The following is a 26,766-nucleotide window of genomic DNA, read 5'->3' on the forward strand; positions in this document are numbered from 1 at the left end:
TCTTTGTCCCCTTATTATTGAGGAAGATGTCCATACCCTTCTTAATCTTGTACACCTGTGCACTGGAATGTTTCTAGTTTTTTTTATCACCCTATGATCTATATGTCCTTGCTTACTATCATCTGCCTGTACTGCTCACAAACAAAGCTTTTCACTGTACTTAGGTACACGTGACAATAAATCAAATCAAATCAAACTAATTGGTGTGCCAATGGAAATCAGTACTGCACATGGATCTCAAAGGTCTGTTCACTGAAATAAAGAAAAGAAGAATGTACTGTTTGTGGGAGGTTGCATACTCTTTTCTATTTATGTTTACAGCCTCATGTTTCTGATGATTGTGGGTGGGGAGGACAGGGACCATTGAGATGAGCTTCTGGTGGGCCTGTTCCTGGACCTAGCCAAAGCAGCCAGCAATAGGTCCAGGCCACGGCCTGTGCATCCAGACAGAATTCCTGACTGCTTGCCTCTCGGCTAATGCCCGAAACGTCGATTCTCCTGTTCCCTAGATGCTGCCTGACCTGCTGCGCTTTTCCAGCAACACATTTCCATCTCTTCCACAGTATGGCCCATGCTTGGTGCCTCTGGAAAGGGAGAACGCAGTATCCAGTAAAAACTTGGAAGCTTTTGGAGATAGATGGGTATCACAGGAGCTGCGTTGCAATAGTTCCCCCTCCAAAGCATTTTGACCTAGTTGACCTCGTTTTACTTCTGGCTTTTAGCTAGCGTTACACCTACATGCCAAACAATATAAACAGCAAATGATAGTGGGCAGCTTTTGTTTTTAATTTGATTTATTTTATGAAAGAAAGAGCTGAGATAGTCCCCAGCGAAAATTGACTTCTGGGCCGGAAAGGGCGAAAATCATACCATATATTTATAACACAGCCACGAGAGGGAAGGCAGTGGCCTAGCAGTATTACCGCTGGGCATTTAATCCAGATAATGTGCTGGGGTCATAGGTTCAAATCCCCCACAGCAGATGGTGGAATTTGAATTTGGTAAATATCTGGAATTAAGAATCTAATGCCAATTCATGGCTGACCATGAATTAATTGTTGGAAAAATCCCATCTGATTCACTAACGACCTTTAGGGAATGAAACTGCCATCCTTACCTGGTCTGGCCTACATGTGACTCCAGACCCACAGCAATGTGGTTGATGCTTCACTGCAATTAGGGATGAGCAATAAATGCTGGCCTAGCCAGTCGCGCCCTCATCCTGTAAATGATTAAAGAAACAAAAATAAAATTGAGCGGAATTTGTCCTGGGAGTCCTCACAATTGACTCTGGACCTCATGAAGTCTCATGGCATCTGACCAAACGTAGGCAAACACTTACCTTCATCCTCCATCACACCACCTTGACTGTTGAAGCAGTACTTCTTCATGTTGAGAAGACACCGAGGGTGGCAAGGGTGCAGGATACTCTGATTGGAGAACTTCATGGTTCATCACCAAGAATGACTCAGTAGCACCATTACTGGCCAATCCTAAAGGCCATTGCTGCTAGACTCGGTCTGCGGCAGGTGGGAAAGAAACTAACTAAAGTGAAAAACGCACTTGACCACATCTTCACCGATCTACCTGCTGCAGGTTCATCTGTCCACAACTGTATTGGGATTGATCACTGCAGTCTTTGTAAAGACTAAATCTTGAGTTCACATTGAGGATACCCTCCATCATATTGTGTGGTACTCTCATTCACACTAAATTAGGTACATTTCAAACAGATCTAGGAACTTAAAATTTATGAGGCCATGCCATCAACAGCAGCAGAATTGTACTCCAAGACAATCTGTAACTCATGGCTCAGCAAATCCCTCACTTCACCAATACCATTCAGTGAAGGAATCAATCCTGGTTCAATCAAGAGTGCAGGAGGGCATGCCTTGAGCAGCACCCGGCATATCTAAAACAGAAAACGGTGTCAACCTGGTGAAACTATCAAACAGGACTACCTACATGCCAAACAGCATAACAACAAGTGATAGATGGAGCAAAGTGATCCCACAACCAACAAATCAGATATGCAGTCCTACCATATCCAGTCGTGAACAGTGGGGGACAATTAAACAATTCAGTGGAGAACAAGGCTTCACAAACATTCAATTGGAGGCACCCAGCATATCAGTTCAAAAGATGAGCCTAAAGCATTTGTACCCATCTTCAGCCAGAAATACCAAGTGGATGATCCATCTCAGTTTTCCCAGAGGACCTAACATCACAGATACCAGTCTTCAGTCAATTTGATTCACTCCCCGTGATGTCAAGAAATGGCTGAAGAGAGTGAAGACTTCAAAGCCTATGGAATCCTACAATATTCTAGTATTAGTATTGAAGGCTCCAGAACTTGCTGTGCCTCTGGCCAAGCTAGTCATGACTCTTCAGATACTGATGCAGTCCATGTCCAAATGCTGCAAGAACTGGCTGATTTCCAGGCTTGAGATGACAAGGTTAATGTGGCAATATGCGCCTTTAACAGTGATCTGTCCTGTCCTGGTTCTCTTGCAGAGAGATGGTCAACCTCTGTGGGCGGCACGGTGGCACAGTGGTTAGCACTGCTGCCTCACAGCGCCAGAGACCCGGGTTCAATTCCCGACTCAGGCGACTGACTGTGTGGAGTTTGCACATTCTCCCCGTGTCTGCGTGGGTTTCCTCCGGGTGCTCCAGTTTCCTCCCACAGTCCAAAGATGTGCAGGTCAGGTGAATTGGCCATGCTAAATTGCCCGTAGTGTTAGGTTAAAAGGGGTAAATGTAGGGGTATGGGTGGATTGCACTTCGGTGGGTCGGTGTGGACTTGTTGGGCCGAAGGGCCTGTTTCCACGCTGTAAGTAATCTAATCTAAACCTGGTGCTGAGGTGTCTGCTCCATGGAAAGCAGATTGGATAGCTTTGAGTTTTATTTAATTGAACAAGTGACAGTACTATTACTTTAAGAGGCATACTTTGCCCTTTGTTTTGTGAAGGAAGGTTGAGACAGAGGTGACAGTCTGCTCAAAGACAATAAAGTAAGCAGCTTGTGAAGCCTTGGGTTTTTTTTAAAGTTAGAACAATAGAAGCAGCCTGAATGGGTGGGAGCAAGCTCCCATAGAACCAGTACTTTTTGTTTTAGCTTTCTGCAGGCGCTGGAGTCTTGAAGCTGAATGTGGAAGCTCTTATTCCTCTCTCTCCCTGTTATAGTGAAAAACTGGGGTTCTCTTCCTGCTGCTAGAATTGCATGTGAGACAATCTATTTTACTGAATTTGTCTTTGCCAAGGTTGTGTTTATAGGATGTTACTATATTGAAATAGTTAATTGGTACCAGTTAATATATCTGTTATTTTGTTAAGTATTTTGCAAGAGTTACAGTTAAGCTAATTCTTTTCTTCATTTTTTATTTTGTCTGTATTTTAATTGTTGAGTAAAAACAAAGTGTGTTTTGCCTAAATTCAAGTGCTTTGACCAATCAAATTGCATCTGTAATGCAATGCCTTACATTTGCCTTCAAAATAAGAAAGAAGTTAGGTCTAGACTAAATCCTTAATTTATTTTGAGGGGGTTTGGTTTGGACCATAAAGAAGCATGAGTGGGTGGAGTTAGGCTGACACAGACCCAGGTTTTAGTTTTGCTTTCAGTTGTTGAAGTTTGGGGGTTTGGAGTTGAAGCTGCTGGAATCAGCTCTCTCTCAAGCTATTCTATCTCCACAACTCTCTCTCCACTGCTCTGTCTCCACTGTTAAATTCATTCTGTTGGAGTTCCTTCTCCTGTACTAGAGGAGATCACAATTGAGGGAAATCTGTTCTGCTGATTTTTTAAAAATCATTCAAGAATGAGAGTATTGCTGACTAGTTCAGCATTTATTGCCCATTCCTAATTAAGAGTCAACCATATTGCCGTGGGTCTGGAGTCACATGTAGGCCAGACCAGGTAAGGATGGCAGTTTCCTTCCCTAAAGGACATTTAGTGAACCAGGTGGATTTTTCCTGAAATTAAACAATGGTTATTCAATTAACATCATTAGAGTCTTAATTTCAGACTTTCATTAAATTCAAGTTCCACCATCTGTCACAGTGTGATTCAAACCCGGAACCTCAGAACATGACCTGGGTCAACAGCCCAGCGATTATACCACTAGCCCATTGCCAAGCGTGTGTGTATGGGATGCTGCTATATTGGAAAAGCAATATATTATTTTTATTCAATATTTTAAGAGACTTAACGTTATGCCAGCTTTTTTTTGTTTCCATTTTAACTGTAGTGTAAGAATGAAGGGAGTTTTGCTTAAAGCTCTAATTGAAACACAACTGGAACACAGTACCTTACATTTGTCTTTAAATAAGATCAAAGTTAGGGTCGAGGCTATCTCCTGGATATATTTTGAGGTGTTTGGTCTAGTCCATAACATGGGTTAGGTACCTTCATGCCACACAGGTGCTAAGGCAATGACCACTGCCAACAAGAATGAATCTAACCATTGCCGCTTAACATTCAATGGTGTCACCATCACTGAATCTCCCACTATTAACACCCAGGGAGTTACCATTGACCAGAAACTCAACTGGACTTGCCACATAAACACAATGGCTACAAAAGCAGTTCAGAGGCTAGCAATCCTATGGAAAGTAACTCACCTCTTGACTCCACAAAGCTTGTCCTTCATCTACAAGGCACAGGTCAGGAGTGTCATGAAATACTCCCCACTTGCCGGGATGGGTGCAGCTCCAACAACACGAGAAGTTCGACACTGCCCAGGATTATACAGTCACATGGAAGGCACCACATCCACAAATAACCACTTCCTCCACCACTGATGCTCAGTAGCAGCAGTGTGTACTATCTACATGATATACATCAGAAATTCAGCAAGGTGCCTTGGACAGCACCTTCCGTATTCCTCAACCACTTCCATCTAGAAGGACAAGGCCAGCAGACAGATAGGAAGATCACCACCTGCAAGTTCCCCTCCAAGCCCCTCACCATCCTGATTTGGAATTACATGCTCCACAATAGTGTTGATACAACAATCCCAAACAGCACATTCCATTCCCCAACTGCTCATTGCGTGGACTGTTTTATTTCTCACCTCGCATTGGTTCATTTTGACAACCTTAAAAATTGTGCCCTTTGGTTCTTGAGTATTTATCTTTCACTCATATTGAATGGTTTTATCATTTCATTGTTTCCTTTCTTTCCCCTACACTTTACAATCCCTCCCTGGAATTGTTCAACCTTTCTATCCCTTCAGACACTCCTTAAAACGGCATCTTTTGGTCACTTGTCATATATCTCTTTATTTTCATTGGCATCAATTTTTTTTTGATAATGTGATTAGATTAGATGATTAGATTCCCTACAGTGTGGAAACAGGCCCTTCAGCCCAACCAGTCCACACTGACCCTCCGAAGAGTAACCCACCCAGACCCATTTCCCTCTGACTAATTCACCTAACGCTATGGGCAATTTAGCATGGCCAATTCACCTGACCTGCACATCTTTGGACTGTGGGAGGAAATTGGAGCACCCGGAGAAAACCCACGCAGACACAGGGAGAATGTGCAAACTCCACACAGTCACCCGAGGCTGGAATCGAACCTGGGACCCTGTTACTGTGAGGCAGCAGTGCTAACCACTGAGCCACCGTGCCACCCCAATGTAAACTGTTTAGGCTGCTTTTTAAATGTAGGTTGTTGTTGGTATGGTTACAGATTTTCTGCACTGGTCATGAACCAGTCGAGGGAAACAGTGCATGTTTCCATACTATCGGGAATCTAATCCAATCTAAACCCTGACTAATTTGTGTACAATAGCATTTAGTTTTGTCTCTTGACTCTCTTGCTCTCTTTCACTATTGTTTCCTACAAATGGAAGAAGGAAATATATATCTACATTCTGTATTGGTCCAGCCTGTTTAAAAACTCACAGGAGTTTTTGAGTTAAATGGCAGTTACCAATTTCTGGTCCATTTCCACGCTGCATTTAAACCTTTCTGTCGGAGCTTGGGCTTCTCCACTGTCTCAGCATTCAAATCTATTTTTGGATGTTCTGAAAAATTGCTGACTGTATGCTCAATTCCACTGTGCAGGTGATTATTGAATACTGAAAAGAAATTAGCTCATTTTCACTGTGACTGACAAATTCCTAAGCACACAGAATTTTCTTCCTGGGGATGAAAAACTGACCTTAGCTTCTCTTGGATAAACACAGACATCATACAGACATTTTATTCCAATCTCTCAAAAAACGTATTGAAACAATAATAGTCGATGAGTGCACTGCTTTTACTTAGATTACCCAATTATCATCCACAAAGGCTGAATTTATCAAATCAGTATCATATCTTTGACAGTAGTGATTCAATGTGATGTGTTTGCCATTCCACAAATTCTGATAACATCCCCTGGTGTTCACCTATGCACATACATACCATGGAGTCCAAAACGAGATGGCATAGGTTTAGAGTGAGAGGAGAAAGATATAAAAGGGACATTAGGAGCAACGTTTTCACACAAAGGGTGATGTGCGCATGGAATGAGCTGCCAGAGGGAGTGCTAGAGGCTGGTACAATTACAACAGTTAAAAGGCACCTGGATGGCTATATGAACATGAATATGGGCCAACTGCTGGCAAATGGGACTAGACTCAATTAGGAGATCTGGTTGGCATGGACGAATTGGACCAAAGGGTCTATTTCCATGCTGCACATCTCTACTACTCTATGAATCAGATAATACGAGGTACAAAATGATGGCAGGCATGAAATAAAGTGGGAATCAGTTGAGTAAACACAGCAGGTCAGGCAGCACCTGTAGAGAGTGAAATAGAGTTCGTTTTTCAGATTGATGAACTTTTGTCAGTTCTGGATAAAACTTAGCAACATTGTTCATTTTAAATAATTATGCATAAAGGGAAAAGGGTGGAAAAATGATAAGGAAACAATAAAATCGAAGGTTTGTGACAGGATCGAAGGCAGGGCAGATGATAATAAGACAAGCAAAGAGCCAAAAACAGTTCAAGAGAAGGTGTGATTAGAAGCAGGAGAAGCAACAACATCTGAAATGACAAGGAATGAGATTACAAACTGAAATTATTGAAATTGTCACAATATCAGCTGTGATTCATTGGGAAGCACATCCACCGCAGAGACAAAAAGCTGTGGATCAAGTCCAACTCCAGATCTACACACAATATTCAAAGTTATCACCTCAGTCCAGAATTACTAAACTGAGGTCCAGTCTGTCCTCAAATGCACATATAAGGTTGAGTGGCACTGTTTCCAAGCCAAGCAGAACACTGTCCTGGCATTCCAACCCCAACAGCTGTGACTGCATCTTGGTTCAAAGAATCCAGATACTTTTTGTTTTCCCCCTCTCTCATCTCTCTCTGATGCATAGCAATGTCTGCAGTTCAGGTCTAGCTCATAAACTCTTGAGTTGAAGCTGCTAGAACTTCAAACACTTGCTGCAACTGAGTTTACTCAATGCCAAATGAGCATCCACAAACTCCCACGTACTGCAACTGTGATGTATCACCTGTAAAAATGCAATATTTTCTTTTATTGTTTGTCCTTTAATTTCACATATGGTGCTTTCTGGATATTTCTTTGCTAATCATTTTTTTTAAAAAATCGGTCTTAAAATGTGATAAATGATGACAAAGCTGCAATTACTGCCTACTATTGGTTGTATCGGGTAGATAATGTTGGGACTTGTTTTTATTGCATTCCTTTCTGGTGATGATGCTTCCACAATGATATTGAATAAGAAATTCCTGGATACACAATGGCAACGAAAAGCATTGTCGTACATTAAGTTACGATAGTGTTAAGACTTGGATTGGACACCATGGAAAGGATGTGGTACCATTTATTTATTGCTCTTGTCATAAAGTCATAGAAAAGTGCAGCACAGTCCAACTCGTCCGCACCGACCACATATCCAAAATTAATCTAGTCCCATTTGCCAGCATTCAGCACATATCCCTCTAAACCCTTCCTATTCATATTTCCATCCAGATGCCTTTTAAATGTTGTAATTGTACCAGCCTCCACCACTTCTTCTGGCAGCTCATTCCACACACGTCCCACCCCCTGTTTGAAAACGTTGCCCCTTGGTCTCTTTTATATTTTTCTCCTGTCACCTTAAACCTATGCCCTCTAGCTTGAACTCTGGAAAAAAGACGTTGGCTTTTCACCCTATCCATGCCCCTCATGATTTTATACACCTCTATGATGTCACCCCTCCAATGGTCCACAGACAAAAGCCCCAGCCTATTTGCCTTTAGCTCAAACCCTCAAATCATGGCAAAATCCTTGTCAGTCTTTTCTAAATCCTTTCAAGTTTATCAACATCTTTCCTATAGCAGGAAGTAAGTTTGGTGGGTTGCAGCAATGCATTCTGAATATTGTACAAACTGTAGCTACAACATGTTAAAGGTAGAGGGAGTGAATATTAAGTCCAATGGCAAGGATATTAATCAACTGTACAGTTTAGTACTGAACAGTTATAAGATGTTACCCAGTTTTGAGAAGATTTGTAGCTCAGGTTGAGGTTCTGGATGTAGGTTTGCTCACTGAGCTGGAAGCTTCATTTCATTTCTTTGAAATGACCCTCTCTCACTAGTATCCTCACATACAGATAAGGAAGGATACCACTTCAACTGGGACAACACATCCATCCTAGGACAAGCCAAATGGAGACATGCATAAGAATTCCTAGAAGCATGGCATTCCAACCGGAACTCTATCAACAAACACATCGAGTTGGACCCCATCTAACACTCTGAGAAAAAGAACAGGAAATGACATCACCACAGGAAATGACATTACCAACCCAAACGTATAAATAGAAAGCAGGAATTATAAGTAATGCTTTGCCTGGAGGCCCACTGAAGATGTTATCTAGTATGGTGATGAACCTTTGAAAATGAAGCTTCCAGCTCAGCGAGCAAACCTACATTCAGTTATAAGATGTTTCATAAATTTAAGCCCTGTAGTGAGTATTCATAGAACATAGAACGTTACAGCACAGTACAGGCCCTTTGGCCCTCGATGTTATGCTGACCTGTGAACTTAATCTGATGCCACTCTAACCTACACCGTTCCATTAATATCCATATGTATGTCCAATGCCAATTTAAATATCCTTAACGTCGGCGAGTCTACTCCTGTTGCAGGCAGGCCACTCCACGCCCCTACTACTTTCTGAATAAAGGAACTACCCCTGATATTTGTCCTAAGTCTATCATCCTTCAATTTAAAGCTATGTCCCCTCGTGTTAACCTTCACCATTCAAGGAAAAAGGCTCTCACTGTCCACCCTATTTAACCCTCTGATTATCTTATATGAATCGATTAAGTAATCTCTCAACCTTCTCCTCTTCAATGAAAATAGCCTCAGTTCCCTCAGCCTTTCCTCATAAGACCTTCCTTCATTACCAGGCAACATCCTAGTAAATCTTCTCTGAATCCTTTCCAAAGCTTCCACATCCTTCCTATAATGCGGTGACTAGAACTACACGCAATACTGAAGCATGACCCCGTAGCTCTGAAATTCAACCCCCCCTACCAATAAAAGCCAACACACCATATGCCTTCTTAACAACCCTATCAACCTGGGTGGCAACGTTCAGAGATTTATGCACCTTGACACCTCGGTCTCTCTGTTCATCTACACTGCCAAGAACTTTACCATTAGCCCAGTACTCTGCATTCCTGTTACTTCTTCTGAAGTGAACTACCTCACACTTTTCCACATTGTACTCCATTTGCTACTTTTCAGCCCAGCTCTGCATCTTATCTAAGTCCCTCTGTAACCCACAACATCCTTCAGCACTATCCACAACTCTGCCTACCTTAGTGTCATCTGCAAATTTACTAACCCATCCTTCTATGCCTACCTCCAGATCATTTATAAAAATGACAAACAGCAGTGGCCCCAAAACTGATCCTTGTGGCACATCAATGGTAACTGAACTCCAGGATGAATATTTCCCATCAACCACCACCTCTGTCTTCTTTCAGCTAGTCAATTTCTGATCCAAACCGCTAAATCACCTTCAATTCCAAAACTCCTTATTTTGTACAATAGCCTACTGTGTGGAACCTTATCAAACGCCTTACTGAAGTCCATATACACCACATCAACTGCCTTACCTTCATCCACCTGTTTTGTCACCTTTTTGAAGAACTCAGTAAGTGTAGTGGGGCATGACCCATCCTTCACAAAACATGTTGACTATCCCTAATCAAATTATTCCATTCCAGGTGATTATAAATCCTATCTCTTATAACCTTTTCCAACACTTTACCCACAATCGCATTAAGGTTCACTGGCCTATAATTACCATGATTGTCCTGACTTCTTTCCTTAAACAAGGGAACATTTGCTATCCTCCAGTGTTCTGGCACTACTCCTGTCGACAATGATGACATAAAGTTCAAAGCCAAAGACTCTGCCATCTCCTCCGTGGTTTCCCAGAGAACCCGAGGATAGATCCCATCCAGACCTGGGGTCTTACCAATTTTCAGATCTTTCAAAATTGCTAAAACCTTCTCTTTGTCAACCTCAATCCCATCTAATCTTGTAGCCTGATACTAACTTTTTTAGATGGTCAATAGTTAAAGGGGTCAAGAGATGAGCCACTCATTGTACTGTGTCCAGCTTCTATCTTGGTCCTACACGCATTGTGTTGATTTCACAGCTCTCGATAAACCTCTGACTAATGTTGACCAAGAAGATGGAAAATTGGGGAATTGGTGATCTGAAGACCAGAGGAGACAATTGAGCTTTTTCATTTTAGTGCTTTTTTTAAGGATTTATTTTGTGCACCTGCCACTTGTCAGACAAAACTTGAATCATATTCAGTTCATGCCGCAAGGTAGTATGTGTTGCACCATGACCAGAAAAGTTGTGAATGGAACTGAATATTATGGAAGCATGGCAATAAATGTCCTACTTTTAGCTTAGCAGTTGAAGAAGGGTCATTGATGTTACAGAGTTTTGCAAAATAAAAGAAAGTGGTGAACTGAAAGGCCAAACACAGGGACAATTTAGAAAAAGCTCATTTAAAATTGTATTGTTCCATTTCTATCCTGAACTGGTTTAGCTCAGTCGGCTGGCTTGTTGGTATTTTTTGGTCAGAGTATTGAGTACAGGAGTTAGGAGATCATGTTGCGGCTGTACAGGACATTGGTTAGGCCACTGTTGGAATATTGCGTGCAATTCTGGTCTCCTTCCTATCAGAAAGATGTTGTGAAACTTGAAAGAGTTCAGAAAAAATTTACAAGAATGTTGCCAGGGTTGGAGGATTTGAGCTACAGGGAGAGGCTGAACAGGCTGGGGCTGTTTTCCCTGGAGCATCGGAGGCTGAGGAGTGACCTTATAGAGGTTTACAAAATTATAAGGGGCATGGATAGGATAAATTGTCAAAGCCTTTTCCCTGGGGTTGGGGAGTCCAGATCTAGAAGGCATAGGTTTAAGTGAGAGGGGAAAGATATAAAAGAGACCTAAGGGGCAACTTTTTCACACATAGGTTGGCACATGTATGGAATGAGCTGCCAGAGGATGTGGTGGAGGCTGGTACAATTATAATATTTAAGAGGCATTTGGATGGGTATATGAATAGGAAGGGTTTGGAGGGATATGGGCTGGGTGCTGGCAGGTGGGACTAGATTGGGTTGGGATATCTGGTCGGCATGGACGGGTTGGACCGAAGGGTCCGTTTCTATGCTGTACATCTCTATGGCTCTACTTGTGTGCTACATGCAGTGTGGTCATCAAGACACCTTAAAATGTGGGCAAAGAACTATGAGACTATGATAGAATTCTGAAAAAACTATTGAAGAAAGTGGATCATAGCACTGAAAGGAGGCAACCAAATGATGCAATTGGAGACGTATACTTAAGATAATAATTTATTAAAACAGGGAACTGCTGAACACTATTTAAATTCAACTGATACAATAGGATAAAGGGTACAGGTTTAAAATGATAACAGATTATTTAGAACCATGGTTAGGAAGTTATTTTTCACACGGAGAATGATTTGACATTTTCGTGGATAGAGGAGATGAAAACCTTATTCCCAGTTAAGAAACAGTTCTATGTTTTGTGAAAGAATGTGGTGTCGTTCTGGCTGCATGAACCAAGATGGTCAAGTGGCATTCCTTAACACTACCATTTCACTGTGCAGGTTAGTCAGGCAGAAAATACAGAAGCTTGAATACACACACACTAACAGGTTCAAGAACAAATTCTACTCTGCCGTTATTAGATTGCTGAATGGACCTCTCTAACTTCTAATAATGTTAATCTTGTTAATATTGATCTTGTTTTGTGCATTTCTGTACAGCCATAATCTTGTTGCTCTGTCTAAGCACCTTATGTCCTGTTTGTTATGATCTGCCTGTACTGCTTGCAAAACAAAGCTTTTCACTGTACCTAGGTACATGTGACTACAATAAATCAAACCAAATGAGCAAAATGTATATTGTTACAATGAATATTCTTTCTATAACCATTTTATAAGTAGTACTGGTCTCAGTAGAGGAACCGAAGACACTCCATTAGTCACTGTCCTCACACAGAGGCATGTCCATTTATCATCACCACTGCATTACCAGGCCCAGTTTTAACTAATCTAGATTATGTTTTGTCTATCACTCCAATATGATAAACCATTTTTATAGCTTCATTGAATGTTGCCATTTTCAAATATTTTTCTTGAATCCTAACTTCTTTTTTGCTGGTTATACTCCTGTTTGACTCTTTTTAACCTATGTAGTGCCAAGTGATGCTAAAGTTTCAATAAAAAACATGTAACTCCACTAGTTGTGGCTGTATTTTAACAGGATTGAGTTTGTTCATCTGTATTTAGCCGAATTACTAAGGGTGCATCTCTTCTGTGTTACACTTGTCATGTTTATTACACAGTCAAATAAATGAAGTGAACTACTGTCTGATCACCAAAGGATTACTTTTTCCTTTAATAATAAACCGATTCTAATCACTGACCTTGTACTTCACTAATAAGTTTAAAGGAAAGTGGGAACATTGCTGGGGCCAACTTGCTGTTCACTCTCAGTAAATAATACTGGAATAGCCAACCCAGAGACAAAATGGCTAGCAGTAGCTCCCTACATGAAGTTACACTAAGCGCCACACACACTTCATACTGACTGTTATTGCTGTCTTGTCTGTGGTATTGGAAAGTAAGACTCATATCATCTGATGTCAAATTAATTAATTAATTTACTGTAATCTTGTAAATCACATCATAAAATAGAAAACACAAGAAATAAACAAAAAACCAAAAGAAACTAAATCCATAATCATCTTTGTTTGTTCACGAATGCCGCAGAAATGCAAAGTAGTATTGAAAGTTTGTACAACTAGTTGCCATTTTCATAAATAAAATAATTTTAAAATCCCTATATACATGGTTTTTAAAAGACATTTGATGATTGAATTGACATCAGTTTCATTTTTTTATAGTTATTCCACAATCAGGTTACTTTAACCATTGCATTCTCCTTGTGATTTACTTTTCCCCTTTGTTGATTCCAACCACCAAACTACAATGGACAGAAATCAGAGTCACTGTTTCGGGTGGAGTGACTTTGCCTTGAGTTCTGAGGAAGGTTAACTCTGATTTCTCTCCACAGATGCTGCCAGACCTGCCGAGCTTTTCCAGCAATTTCTGTTTTTGTTTCTGATTTCCAGCATCTGCAGAACTTTCGGTTTTTACCAAAATACACGGAGTTGAAATTTTAAAGCCTTTGCATAAATGCCCCTCTGTGTGTATGTATATGTGTATATGCATATAGATATACAATTATAAAGGTTTATTTCCCCATAAACGTGCACACATACTTAGTAATCAGGCTTGATTAAAAACCTGGTTGTGTGTACAAAAGTAAACAAAACTGTAAATAAATTTGCAAATATATCTAATTGTCAAATCGTTTCAGTATTTCCGTATTACGTTTCAAACAAAGCAAGTTATTAAAAGCTTGTTTGGTATACCTGACCTCAATAAAGTCACACATCCTTATTTTCCGTTACAGTAAAGTAAACCTCTAACAGCAACAGAAATCGGGTAACTAATTCCAAAGCCAACACCAAATACCTAATTTGTATTCATTTAATCGCACTGCAGTAAATAAATTATCCTTTAATCTAAATTATTCAACCACATTCGTTGGGGTTCTTGCTTAATAGAATGGAAACGCGGGGAAAGGGCCACAGCGGTCAACCTGGTAATAAAACACCAGATTTCTTTTCCCCTTTCCCGTTCCACCTGCACCTCCTCCCCCAATCCATCCTCTGAGTTCAAAATACATAGCAAACATAACCGACGCAGGCTGCATTTTGTTTTGACCAGCTTCGACCTTCAGAGAAGGCACTAGCAGCACTGAGCCCAGTGAGTGTGTGGAGATTGCTTCTGTCGACGGCCTTTAGATTTTTGCCTCTTATTGACCGTCCGTCTGAATGCTTTCCACAGCAATTGTGAAAAGGCACGGCCATATCGCTGAACGAATGCTCCCCCCCCCCCCCGCATCCAGTCCCAAAACGACATGCCTGTTTCAGAGGTTTAACAGCGGCCCGCCTGAAATGCACCTTTGAAACCGAATTGTTCATCTGTGCTGATCCTGTGACGGGAACATAAAGAGAGACAGTGGAAGGGATATTTCTTTCAATAGCCTCTGGGCTGGCGCAAAAATGGAATCTGATTTTGTAACCTGATATGCTGAAAATAATAGATAACACAATTATACAAGCGCCATTCAATTAAAGACCCCCATATTCCTGAATGGGTACACCAATGTTTACCAAATAAATCCTAGATGAAAAAAAAGGGGCACGAGAATAATAAATATCTGGGATTGATGTTAATTTGCCCGCACTCCTTTCATACACGACCTTTCCACACATTGGGGCCTGCTGTTACTTTTCACATGGTGTATTGAAGCTCTGGACAAGTCAACATCAAAATACTGTACACCCAAGCTGTTAATAGGACAGCGGTCACAATGCTTTAAAGGAGTCTTCGATATCCTTCGATTTCAGCTGCAATTCTTATCAAAATGAACTGGGCTGTTTTCACTGATTCGCTCATAATTCAAGCAGCTAATAACACTTCAGTGAACGACACCAATTCACTCCTTCACAGACCGTGGAAGAAAAACGGTCTTTGTTGATGGAAAATTATGATATAGTTAAAAAGAAACGATGTTTTCGCAGCCAATTTGGTCTGAAAATTGACATATCATAGCTTTCATAACCTGAATCATTACAGCAACAACCGAATTAGTTGTTTTAATATCGAAACCAAATCCTTAGTGGCAAAGCAGATTTTAAAAGCAGATTCAAACCTTCAAATAATTGGAATGTGCTTAATGCCTTGTTTGTACTGGGATGCATAGCAACAGAAATCATTACATCCCGGAGCATCTAAGAAGGTCGGGATTTATCAAATTGCACAAACAATGAAAAAGAGGAATTCAGACAGACAATGGAAGATCCCGCATCTTCTGTTAACACTGCAACTCTCACATCGTCTAAATCAGGGCTCCACTGAGAGATCATACTGTCGTGATGTTAAGCTTGAGGGTATTTTTTGTAAATATGAAAAATAATAATTGCCTTTTGACATCACGATATTACATTTTATTTTTTTTTTAAATTGTTGTCCACCCAGAAAAGGTTTTTACATTCTGCAACTTAATTCATCCAACGGCTCCACCCAATCACGCTGAATTTCTAAGTATTGCATTAACTGGTTACAAACCGTCGTTTAAACAATTACATTCTGAACATCCACATACATTCGGATCTTGATTTTATCACTGGAGCCTAGTAATTTAGATGACTACACTACAACATGCAAGTCCTAATAACGGAAGTTCATATACTGCCTAAAGGCTGCCCCCACCTTTGGACTATATTAACCTACATGTCCATCATCCGAACAAAATAACTGAACATTACAAGGTTACTGCAAGCAAAACTTCTGACTGAGCTATAGCTAATGCAACTCTGTATGACAATATTCATTATCACTTTCAGTGTGCAAGGACACATTTCTTTCACAATTTAGATCAAATGCAATACATTGTATAAAATGTAATATATTGTATAAAATGCTCCGAGTCATTTTGTCAATTGTTAACAATTGTCAAACAAAACATGCTTTCCAATGCTGAAAGGTGCAATTTAAATGGATATGCTTGGCTTGGTGTGATTTCTATTCTGTACATTGTGACTCAAGGCCAATTTATTCCAGAAAGACTGTCGCAGATTAAAATGTTTACAGAATCTTTGATTAGGCAAGAATTTCCACATGTCAGAGCAATACGACCCTATTAATTTAACGAAAGCCTTTTGCATTTGGTGAACAATATTCAGCATTTTTGCCAACTTGAGACAGAAAGGTCTTCATTCCTGATCGCTGAAAGCTGCATGAAACTGTTAAGGCCTACACAATTAAATTCTCTCCGAAAAAAAACCCAGCTTGCTCATTGATAAAAAAATCCCTATAGTCCATAGAACCCATTTACCAGGCATAGGTCAGTCAGTGCATCCAACTGTCTCTCCAGACATACTGTCAAAGATCAATTCTGGTAATAACCTGACCACTGAAGGCAATAAATCCTTGGAAATTTGCTGTGTGAACTATTTACCACCTCCCCCAATTTTATGAAAAAAATTCTATTGCACCCTATAAAAATACATCATTTTACACACATTTAAAAGCATTTTGAAAATTGAAAAATTAATGCACAAAAGAAATATGATCATATACAGAGACAACATTTTATATACGCCTTGTAGATAGATGTAAACTGCTAAGTAAACATTTTCAATTCCAGTTTAAAGCAATTTTCAATTAAATATCTATAATTTATAGCTGGTTTGAATGTGGAATAGAAGATATTAAATGTGAATTAACCCCATAATTTGCAGTATTTTCAGTCAGACCATCACACTGCAATATACCTAAAAGTGAGTGGCTATGCACTTAGCATTACTCAAAAAGGTTACAAATGGGAAAATTGTGTTCCTCATGGTAGAGTCTGTTTAACACAAACTAAAATGAAAGTCAGACTTGTGTGACTATTTTGGAACTTCTGTTTGAATGTTGTTAATGAAATTAATATTGAATATGATTCAGGACAAATTCTTAATCTGCAAATCTATTTTAAAAATGTATTAAATTTAAAATATACATTTAAATTTGTAAGATTTCAAAGCTTAAGATACATGCCAAACCTTGTACTCTTTCATGCCAACTGTGCTATTTGAAAGCTCCATTTAGAGCTCTGAAGTTGAGAGGGAAGAACAAAGATAATAGACAGAAAATGTTGAATCGCACTTATGGGAGACACCTTCATTATTGTTGGGCATACACATGAACACTTTAGCATTTTTCTATGGAATTAAGAAATTAAAAAGAATAAATCAAAATATAGCGATTTGGGAATTCCAATTGCACATAAATATTAATAAATTACATTAATTTGTCTTAAAGTTTAGCATGAGCATTTTTAGAAAGCTTTACTTTTATAAAATATATTTGTAAAATTAGACTTTTGAAATCTAAATTGTAGCAAAATGTAAGCCTTTAAAAAGAGTGATCTTTGCCTTCATTTTTAGCTGATTCATGATGGAAAATTGAGGCATTGAGAATTGGGTTGGTTAAGACAAAATGAGGAAATGAAATAAAACCAAATGTACTCAGATGTTACTTTTTCAAAAAAAATTGAACTTCCATATTATACTTTCTTGTGTTAGATAGCTTCCCTCTCTCTTTGCTGCTGTCTGGTGACATGTTTTGACTTTTCACAATGGATTGGGATTGAATCTCTCAATATTGATGGCCAATGATCAATTGTTTGTCTACAAGATGTACATATCTCCAGGCCTGGGAGAAGACTTTTGAACGAAACCCAAACACAATTTTATCACCTATCCTCCACCTCGCACCAGAAATAACTGTGCCAGCCACTTTCATCTGACTCAATCCATTTCCTTCTCTCATACCAGGAGAAAGCTGGATGGAGAGAATCAAAACAAGTGGTGCTGTGTATAACAATTACAACATTGAGTTTGTGCAGGACGTTGGTGAGGCCCTTTCTGGAGTACTAGATCAGTTTGGGAAATGTAAACGAGTTGGACTGATTGGTCTGTTTCAGTGCAGTATGCCTCTGTGACTCCAAAGGCACTACAGCTATCATGTGTGATTTTAATGTACATGTTGATGAAACCAATCATATTGGTAAAAGTAACATGGAAAACAAATCTGTAGAGTTGGTCAGAAATTGTAATTTTTGAGCAGTATGTTGCAGACTCTAGCCAGAAGGCTAGGTTAGATCTTGTAATGCATAATGCCATAAGATTAACCAGTAACCTCATAGTTAAGGATACTCCAAGAAGTAGCGATGAGAGAAATTCAAGCTAATTTTGAGGTGATGCTACTCTGGTCTCCAAACTAGTGTGGCCAACTTTAAGTATAGGTAATTCTAGTGCTATGCAGAAAGAGTTGTCAAAAGTCAGCTGGGAAAATGGATGAAGGGAAACAGTAGCTGAAACAGTGTCCAGTTATAGGAAGGATATTAAACCAGAGAGGGTTCAGAAGAGGTTTACCAGGATGTTGCTGGGAATGGAGGGTTTGAGTTATAAGGAGAGCCCAGGACTTTTTTCACTGGAGAGTAGGGGGTTGAGAGGTGACCTTTTAGATATTTATAAAATCACATAGATAAGGTGAATGGCAGGTGTTTTTCTTCCTAGGATAGAAGATTTGAAGACTAGGGGGAATATTTTTAAGGTGAGAGAAGAAAGATTAAAACAAAACATAAGGAGCATTTCATTTGTACAGAGTGGTTCGTGTGTGGAATGAACTGCCAGAGTAAGTGATGGATGCAGGTACAGCTACAATATTTAAAAGACATTTGGATAAGTACATGAATAGGAAATGTTTGGAGGGATATGGGCCAGATGCAGACAACTGGGGCTAGTTCAGTTTGAGATTATGTTAGCCATGAACTGGTTGGACCGAAGGGTCTATTTCCATGCCGTACGACTCTATGACTCCATAGCATTTTTGTTCTCACCCTAGTGGATAGGACAGTGACTGCTCATGTGTTGATTCTGAGACCTCCATTTCCAGACCACCAAGAAAGTTTCAAATATCAAATGCCATTACCATCACCATAAATCTATGCTTAACATGAATAGATTGGAAACACCCAATCTATTGGAAGATAGATATGTAAGTCAAGGAAGAAACACCCCAGGACCTTGGCACTCAGGGGATGAGAGAGGTCAGGCTCTTAATTAGTCCCAACATGTCCTCATCAGCTAATTTAGATATATAACACTCTGTCCCATTCTCTAAGTTATTCATATAGAAAGGAAATAAATTGAGGTCCTACAATGGATCCTTCCGGCACTTCATTGGTTATAGTTTTCCAAACTGAAAGAAAAACATTAGCCCTGACTCGCTGTCTTCTGGTTATTAATCAATGTTCAATCCATACTAATACATTAAGATTAGCTCCAAACTTGTGAAATTCTCTACAGTATGGAAACAGGTCCTTCAGCACAACAAGTCCACACTGACCCTCCGAAAAGTAACCCACCCAGACCTATTCCCTTACCCTATATTTACCCAACTAATGCACCAAATACTATGGGCAATTTAGAATGGGCAATTCACCTGACCTGCACATAGTTAGATTGTGGTAGGAAACCAGAGCACCCAGAGGAAATCCATGCAACACAGGTAGAATATGCAAAGTCCACAGTTACCTGAGGTGGGAAAAATGAACCTGGATCCCTGGCGCTGAGGTAGCAGTGTTATTCACTGAGTCACCTTGCCACTTTTAATGTGGAATTTATCAAATGCCTTTTGTAAATCCAAATACACTACACATAGCAGTTTCCCACAATCACCTCTGCTTCTTTCATCCTCAAAAACTGCCAAAAGTTTCAAACTTGATTTCCCTTTCATAAAACCATGCTGCTACTGTTTTATTATATTAAGCTTTTTGAAATGCTTTGCTTTTTCTCCCTTATTAATGGACTCTAGCATTTCCCTAAGTAACAGGCCCATAATACCCTGCATTTTCCATTCCTCCCTTCTTGAACAGGAGCAACACATTGACATTTTCCAAGCCACTGAAACCTTCTTTAAAAGTCTACCACAGTTTCAGCTACAGACAAGCCCCCTTCATCCATTTTCCCAGCTGATTTTTGACAACTCTTTCTGCATAGCACTGTAATTACCTATATTTAAAGTTGGCCACACTAGTTTGGAGACCAGAGTAGCATCACCTCAAAATTAGCTTGAATTTCTCTCATCGCTACTTTTTGGAGTATCCTTAACTATGGTTACTGGTTAATCTTATGGCATTATGCATTACTAGATCTAACCTAGCCTTCTGGCTAGAGTCTGCAACATACTGCTCAAAAATTACAATTTCTGACCAACTCTACAGATTTGTTTTCCATGTTACTTTTACCAATATGATTGGTTTCATCAACATGTACATTAAAATCACACATGATAGCTGTAGTGCCTTTGGAGTTACAGAGGCATACTGCACTGAAACAGACCAATCAGTCCAACTCGTTTACATTTTCCAAACTGATTAGATTAGATTACATTACATTACAGTGTGGAAACAGGCCCTTCGGCCCAACAAGTCCACACCGACCCGCCGAAGCGCAACCCACCCATACCCCTACATTTACCCCTTACCTAACACTACGGGCAATTTAGCATGGCCAATTCACCTGACCTGCACATCTTTGGACTGTGGGAGGAAACCGGAGCATCCGGAGGAAACCCATACAGACACGGGGAGAACGTGCAAACTCCACACAGTCAGTCGCCTGAGGCGGGAATTGAACCCGGGTCTCTGGCGCTGTGAGGCAGCAGTGCTAACCACTGTGCCACCTTGCCGCCCACAATCTAGTCTCATTTGCCAGCATCTAGTCCATATCCTTCAAAACTCTTCCAATTCATGTACCCACCCAGATCTTGCGTGCCTCCTTTATTCACTGATCTATGAATTTTCCTATAATGAGGTGACTCTTTGGGAGCCAATAGGCAACTCCCACCCATTCCCTTGTTATGCCTTACTTTCACCCAAGCTAACTGCACATTATGAAGTACTGCACCTATATGACTACCCACCACTATACTGATACGCCCTTTATTAACAATGTTAACTCACCTCCTTATTCCTTTTGCTTATTTTTCTGAATAATGAGTTCCTAGTCTTGGTCACCCTACAACTATGGCAAGGATATTGTGGGATGTTAGGGAAGAAATTATGGGGTCTCTAGCAGAAATATTTGTATCATCAATAACCACAGGTGAGGTGCCAGAGAACTGGAGTGTGGCTAGTATTGTGCCTTTATTTAAGAAAGGTTGTAAGGAGAAGTCTGGGAACTATAGACCTGTGAGTCTGACATCGTTGGTGGGTAGGTTGTTGGAGGTGATTCTGAAAGATAGGATTGACATCCATTTGGAGAGGCAAGGATTGATTAGGGATAATCAGCATGGCTTTGTGTGAGGGAAATCATATCTCACAAACTTGTTTGAATTTTTTAATAAAGTAGCCAACCAGATTGATTAAGATAGAGCCATAGATGTTGTTTACTTAGACTTCAGTAAAACCTTAGATAGGGTTCCACATGGTAGATTAATTAGCAAAGTTAGATCACATGGGAACCAGAGTGAGCTTGCCAATTGGATACATAATTGGCTTTTCAGTAGGAGACAGTGGATGGTGGTGGAGGGTTGTTTTTTGGACTGGAGGCCTGTGACCAGCGGGGTTCCAGAGGGATCGGTACAGCGTCCACTTTTGTTTGTCATTTATATGCTGATTTAGTTGAGAATATAGGAGGCATGATTAATAAGATTGCAGATGACACCAAAATTGGTGGTTCAGTGGACAGTGAAGAAGGTTATCTAAGATTACAAAGGATCTTGATCAATTGGGTCAATGGGCTGAGGAGTGGCAGATGGAGTTTAATTTGGATAAATGCGAGGCATTGTTTTTTGGTAAAACAAGAAAGGGCAGAACTTGCACAATTAATGGTAGGGTCCTGGGGAGTGTTGTAGAAAACAGCCTAGGGGTTCAGATACATAATTCTTTGAGATTTGCATCACAGGTAGACAGTGTGGTGAAGAAGGCATTTAGCACGTTTGTCTTCATTGCTCAGATCTTTGTGTATGGGAGTTGAAACGGCATGTTGAAGTTGTACCAGATATTGGTGAGGCCTCTTCTGGAGAATGGTGGTCAGTTCTGGATTGCCAGTTATAGGAAGGGTATCATTAATCTGAACAGGGTTCAGAAAATATTTACCAGGATGTTGCTGGAACTCGAGGTTTGAGCTATCGGGGAGGCTGGATAGACTGGGACGTTTTACACTGGACTGTAGGAGGTTGAGGGGTGACTTTATAGAGGTTTATAAAATCATGAGGGACAGAGATAGAGTGGATAGCAAAGGTTATTTCCCTAACGTGAGGGAGTTTAAAACTTGCGGGCATATTTTTAAGGTGAGAAAAGAAAGATTTAAAAAGGACATGAGGAACAACAGTTTTTTACATTCGTGAGTGGAATGAACTGACAGACGAAGTGCTGGATCTGGGTACAGTTACAATGTTTAAAAGGCAGTTGGATAAGTACAAGCATAGGAAAGGTTTGGTGGGAGATGGGCCACATGTGGACAAGCGGACTAGTTTAGTTTGGGAACATGGTCGGTGTGGACCAGTTGGACTGAAATTCTGTTTCCCAGCTGTATAACTCTATGCCTCTGTGCTAGCTATCAAGTCATATTAATTTATGTCAATTTGAGCCATCAACCCATCTAACACTTTGCAAATGCTGCATGCATTCAGATGAAGATTCTTGGGCTGGAGCAATTCACCATTATTACTTCCTGTGAAACAAATTTATTCTATTCTATTCCCACTGAGCTCCTTCGGCAGAATCTCTTTCCTCATCCTATCTGTGTTGTTGGTACCTGTGTGAATGACGAAAATTGGGCCCAACTCTATCACTCGGTGGCACTGAATTCCTCAGGCTAACCACTGGCTGGGTGAAAAAAATTCTCCTCATTTCAGTCTTAAATGACCTACTTCTGTTTGCTTAAACTGTGACTTGGTCGTGGACTCCCTAGCGTCAGGAATATCCTTCCTACATTTATACTGACTAGTCCATTGAGAAATTTACTGGTTTTTAATGAGATCCTCCCTCAGTCTTCTAAACTCTTAGTCCTAAGCAATCCAGTCTTTGTCTCACATTTGTCAGGTGTGCCATCCCAGGAATCAGTCTGGTAAACCTCTGTTGTGCTCCCTCCATAGCTAGAACATCTTTCCTCAGAGAAGGAGACCAAAACTCCACTCAGTACTCTAGGTGCCTCACATTTCTCCACATTATACTGCATCACCTTGTCCAAATCACACGGAAACGTCTCTGCAGTTTCCTCACAGTTCACCCTCTCACCCAACTTTGTGTCATCAACTCAGAGCCAAAGTTTCTCAATCAGGTAATGGCACAAAAATCCATATATTCAAATTTGCTGATGACTCAAATTTAGGTGGCATTGTTAACAGTATAGATTATAGCATGAAATTACAAAGGAATATTGATAGATTATGTGAATGGACGAATAAAGTTCAATGTAAGCAAATGTGACATTATCAGCTTTGGACTGAAAATTGATAGACTGGGTACTTTCTAAAAGGTATGAAGTTAGATACAGTGGATGTCCAAATTTGGGGGGTCGGGGGTGGTGAGGGGGGGAAATCAGGTGCATAAATTTTTAAAATACCATGAAGAGGTGCAAAAAAAAATCAAGATGGCTAATGGAATGCTGATCTTTAGGGAGATTTAAACAATCCTTGGATAAGCAAATGGATGATGATGGAATAGGGTAGGGGAATGAGCTGAGAATAGTTCACAGGTCGGCGCAACATCGAGGGCCGAAGGGCCTATTCTGCGCTGTATTGTTCTATGTTCTATGTTCTAAATATAGAGGACTGGAGTGTCAGGATGCAGAAGGTTATGCTGCAGTTATACATAACCCTGGTTAGGCCACACTTGGAGTAATGTGAGTAGGTCTGGTCACCACACCTTCAGAAGGATATATTGGCCTTGGAGGGAATACAAAGTATGTTTACAAGAATGATACAAGAAGGTTACTATATGAGGAGAGATTATATAAATTAGGCCTGTTTTCTCCAGAATTTGGAAAGTCAGGACACCAGGTTATAGTCCAACATGTTTACTTGAAATCATAAGCTTTCGAGCACCACTCTTCCATCAGGCAAAGTGGAGTGAAGCATGTAGGCATGGAATTTATAGGGCAGAGAGATCATTGTAAGATAATTCCAGGTAATTAAGAGTGTCAAAAGATAGTACAAACCATCTGAGTGGAGTGTCAACAGCCTGAATAAGAAGTTTCTGCAGGTGATCAAAAGTGTCAGATAGTGTGAGTAAAGTGTCAACAGCTGAATAATAAATGAAGGGATGACCTTGATCCGGTTTATTAAGGCAGAGATATAATTATAAAACATGAAAAATAAAACAATTAGATGGTGCTAGAGACAAACCAAATGGCTAGAATAACATGATTGGTATAAGATTCACTTGCCGAAGGTCTAACCAAAGTAACAAGTAATCCAAAACTGTACAAACTATTTAAGATAGAGAGATCATAACAAGTTGTCAAGGTGATGGAAGTCAAGACAGGTCAGTAAGGAAGATTTTACAGATACAGAACAGTGTGGTGGTTACGTGTAGCTTTTATATATGTATATAAAGCCTCGAGATTCTCCTTAGCTCTGTTGCTAATGACTTTTCACGGCCTCTTTTAGCCCCTCTAATTCCTTGTTTAAATTCTTTCCTACTTTCCTTATATACTTCAAGGATTTTGTCAGTTCCCATCCTCCGAGACCTTATGTATGCTTCCATTTCTTTTTGACCAAGATCATAACATCCCGGGTCTTCCAAGGTTCACGTAATTTGCCACACCTATCCTTCATTCTCACAGGAATGTGCTGCTCCTGAACCTTTATCAATTGCTGTTTGAAATACTCCCCCATATCTGATGTAGATTTACCCTCAAACAGCTGCCTCCAATCAACACACTCCAGTTCCTGCCTTCCCCCAATTTAACTCCTTCACCTGAGGACTGCCGTTATCCCTATCCACTAGTATCTTAAAACTCACTGCATTATGGTCACTACTCCTGAAATGCACCCCCACTGAAACTTCACTCACTTGCCAGGCTCATTTCCCAAAACCAGGTCCAGTATAACCCTTTCGCTAGTTGAACTGTTTACATACTGTGCTAAAAAAACCCTCCTGGAGAAAGTGAGGTCTGCAGATGCTGGAGATCAGAGCTGGAAATGTTTTGCTGGAAAAGCGCAGCAGGTCAGGCAGCATCCAGGGAACAGGAGAATCGACGTTTCGGGCATAAGCCCTTCTTCAGGAATGGGGAAAGTTTGTCCAGCAGGCTAAGATAAAAGGTAGGGAGGAGGGACTTGGGGGAGGGGTGTCAGAAATGTGATAGGTGGAAAGAGGTCAAGGTGAGGGTGATAGGTCAGACTGGGGTGGGGGCGGAGAGGTCGGGAAGAAGATCTCAGGTTAGGAAGGCGGTGCTGAATTTGATGGATTTGACTGAGACAGGGTGGGGGGAGGGGAAATGAGGAAACTGGTGAAATCCGAGTTCATCCCTTGTGGTTGGAGAGTTCCTAGCCGGAAGATGAGGCGATCTTCCTCCAACCGTCGTTTTGTTGTGGTCTGATGATGGAGGAGTCCAAAGACCTGCATATCCTTGGTGGAGTGGGAGGGGGAATTGAAATGTTGAGCTACAGGGTGGTTGGGTTGGTTGGTCCGGGTGTCCCAGAGGTGCTCTCTGAAACGCTCCGCAAGTAGCCGGCCTGTCTCCCCAATACAGAGGTGGCCACATCGGGTGCAGAGGATGCAATAGATGATATGTGTGGAGGTGCAGGTGAATCTGTGGCGGATATGGAAGTTTCCTTTGGGGCCTTGGAGGGAGGTGAGGGGGGAGGTGTGGGCGCAAGTCTTGCACCTCCTGCGGTTGCAGGGGAAGGTGCCGGGAGTGGAGGTTGGGTTGGTGGGGGGTGTGGATCTGACGAGGGAGTCACGGAGGGAGTGGTCTTTACGGAATGCTGATAGGGGAGGGGAGGGAAATATATCCTTGGTGGTGGGGTCCGTTTGGAGGTAGCGGAAATGACGGCGGATGATGCGCTGTACATGGAGATTGGTGGGGTGGCAGGTGAGGACCAGTGGGTTTCTGTCCTGGTGGCGGTTGGAGGGGCGGGGTTCAAGGGTGGAGGAGCGGGAAGTGGAAGAGATGCGGTGGAGGGCATCGTCGACCACATCGGGGGGGAAATTGCGGTCCTTGAAGAAGGAGGCCATCTGGGTTGTACGTATTTGGAACTGGTCCTCCTGGGAGCAGATGCGGTGGAGTCGAAGGAATTGGGAGAATGGGATGGCGTTTTTACAGGGGGCAGGATGGGAGGAGGTGTCGTCCAGGTAGCTGTGGGAGTCGGTCGGTCGGTCTACTACAAACGCAAAACCGCACAACCCAGATGGCCTCCTTCTTCAAGGACCGCAATTTCCCCCCCGACGTGGTCGACGATGCCCTCCACCGCATCTCTTCCACTTCCTGCTCCTCCACCCTTGAACCCCGCCCCTCCAACCGCCACCAGGACAGAACCCCACTGGTCCTCACCTACCACCCCA

The sequence above is a fragment of the Chiloscyllium plagiosum genome, unplaced genomic scaffold (genome assembly GCF_037043375.1).
Source record: "Chiloscyllium plagiosum isolate Xiang-an unplaced genomic scaffold, Cpla_swu_hap1 HiC_scaffold_4, whole genome shotgun sequence".
Classification (NCBI taxonomy): domain Eukaryota; kingdom Metazoa; phylum Chordata; class Chondrichthyes; order Orectolobiformes; family Hemiscylliidae; genus Chiloscyllium; species Chiloscyllium plagiosum.